Raw genomic sequence first — 2,959 nt, forward strand, 5'->3', positions numbered from 1 at the left:
AAGGAAATATTAAAGTATGCAAGTAATTTTATAATTGGATTTATAATATAAATCTTAAATCATAGGGGACAATAGTAATGCATTCAATAGATTTAAAATAATCATTTATAAATGAAAAAAATTCAATATTTCTTTTTCTTTGTTGAAATGGAACAATTATAATATCATAGAAGTGAATTTATTGAAATAATTTTTTTTGTCAATGTTCATTAATAGTAAAAATAATTTCAGAATATGGCAATGATAGCTCAAGAATACAAAATTATACTATTAAAAAAATATATAAATATTTATGTATACCTATATTAAGTAATATGAAATTATTTTAAAATATTTTTTAAAAAATCTCTATTGAAATTATCAATGTAGATTGAAAAGATACAAAGATATAATCAATATATAACATGTAAAGAAATATATTTAATATAATTATTGTTCTACAAATCACTTAAACTTTTACATTAAAAAATAAAATAAATTTATATATAGAATATTTAAACTTAAAATAATAAGAAAATTAAATAAATTCATCCTACCAAAACTAAATTAGGAAATGTTAAGAAAAATGTTCATTTTAAGATAAAAGATATGAAAATTCACAGCCATTCAAAGTTATTTTGACATAATAGTATACAATTTAAAAACAATCAATCTAGTAATTTTAAAATCTTCTATAAAATAAAAAACATTAAAATCTACAACTATTAAAATATTTTTTCCATAATAAATTAGTATACAATATATAATATAAAAATAATCAATCTAGTAATTTGAAACATCATTTTATGAAATAAAAAATATTAAAATTTACAACAATTAATTTTTTTTCCCATAATTTTGACACAAATCAGTATACAATATATAATATAAAAATAATCAATCTAGTAATTTGAAACATCTTTCTATAATTTAAAAAATATAATTTTAAAATATTTGAAAAACTCAAGTTTCTTTTTCCTCTTTCTTGATACATTATTTTTACTAACATGTTTTTTCCTAGTAAAATATAACTTAAGTTTTTATTTGGTTCTTAACATATACCTCCCAACAATCTCCACATAAATCCCAATCACAATTTAAACAATAATACACCCTCTTGTGATCATCGACAAGACTTTTTCTAGCACTACACACATTACAAAATGTAATGCCCTTCGTAGATCTTAAAAACAAAGTATGTTGGGGATGAGATGGATAATTTGATAGTTCATCTTTGAAAAATTTCTTGGCCATTTGATTGCATTTCCCACTGCTTAAGTTTGCAATCATGGCATCCATCATGATGTCTACCTGAGAGCCCTTGCTATTATCATTTGATTTATTTATCATGTATTCCACAACATCAATCCCACTAGCAGTGACTATTCCATCAGAGTCTAATAATACTAACCAGCTTTCTTCTAAAAATAAATACTTCACAAGACTATGTAACATGATGGAAGAATTGATCTCATCCTCCCCATCTTTTGATAGATACTTGCAGCGATACCAAAACTGTACCATCTCTAAAAATGAAAGTTTATTCCAATTCATTTCTTGTGTTCCACTTTCATACTCTTTCTCAAGAGCATTATGATCCTTTTGCCCTGGGATGCTAAAGAATCTTCCTACATATAAAATTTCAATATCTTTATAGAGTCGTATTAATTGCTCCAACTTAGACTTCATCTTGAGCTTGTTGTTTGGAGGCTCAGCATACAAAAATGTCAATTTATTATTAATTGACTCTGTCACCTGTAACCATAAAATAAAATAATTAGTATACATATTAAATATGATAAAAATGAAATCAAAGACAAGCTCACCTGAAAATTTTTAGGATCTTTGAAACTCATTTCACCTAAGAAGAATTCCAAACTTGATTTTGATTTGTTGTGCATATTAGATACAAATTCTCTTACTTTAGAATTTGTAAATGGATACACATTTGTACCCCAAGCTAACATTATTGTTATTGCATTCTGATTGATAATTATTCCTTTTCTATCAAATAGAATGACTCTTGAATCTTCTTCCTTGTTGATGAGTTTAAACTTGGGAAACCAATGCATACTCAATCCACAATCTTTTTCATGGTTTATTAAGACTCTTGAATTTTCTTGTTTGTTGATGAATTTATGCATAGGGAGACTAACCCAAGGTAGATTTTGAATAGACTTTGTAAATGTGCCATATCCACTATCTTCATTAATGAATGAAGGTATCCAAACTAATTCAAAATCAGCATGCTTGTTTTGAAGATATGTATATATTTGTTGTAACTTTATACACTCACAACTATTAATGTTGCACATGATAAGAGCAACTTCTTTTCCTTCCAATTCATCCACTCCTACCTGCAACAAATTTTGTGTAAGTGCAATAAAAAGCTATTACATAAATTTCAATTAATTAACTAAATATTTTAATTTTATAAAAAGAAATTTATCTATTTAAGGATAGTATAACGTGAGCATGTAACTAAAAATTCCTATATAAATATTATTGTATATAAATAGTATTATATATTATAATTTTACATATTATTTCCTACTACCACATAGCATGCCTTAAATTGTATATGAGAATTTATTTTTTCTTAAAACATGTTTTTAATTTTAGTTTATTGCATTACATAATAATTTTATTTAAATGCATATCATTAATTTTATTTTAGCAAATTATATGATAAATGTTTGCAAATGTATATTATTGAAGTTTTATTTTTGGTTTTATTGAAAGGATCTATAACAATAATAGAATAATTCAGCTCAGAATTAGTAAATCTTTTCTTATGTTTAAATTTTTATTTTTAAGAATTGGTATGTGAAAAATTTATAAAACAATGCTTATTTCAAGATTTTATTTAATTTTCCTATTTAAGGTGAATATAGTGTTTGCCATGTTATCATTTATTCAATTGGTATTAGAAAAGGTTGTAGAATTTTATTGTACAGGTACAAATATTGATCAATACTTC

Source organism: Cryptomeria japonica, chromosome 10, assembly GCF_030272615.1.
Source record: "Cryptomeria japonica chromosome 10, Sugi_1.0, whole genome shotgun sequence".
In the NCBI taxonomy this organism is placed as follows: Eukaryota; Viridiplantae; Streptophyta; class Pinopsida; order Cupressales; family Cupressaceae; genus Cryptomeria; species Cryptomeria japonica.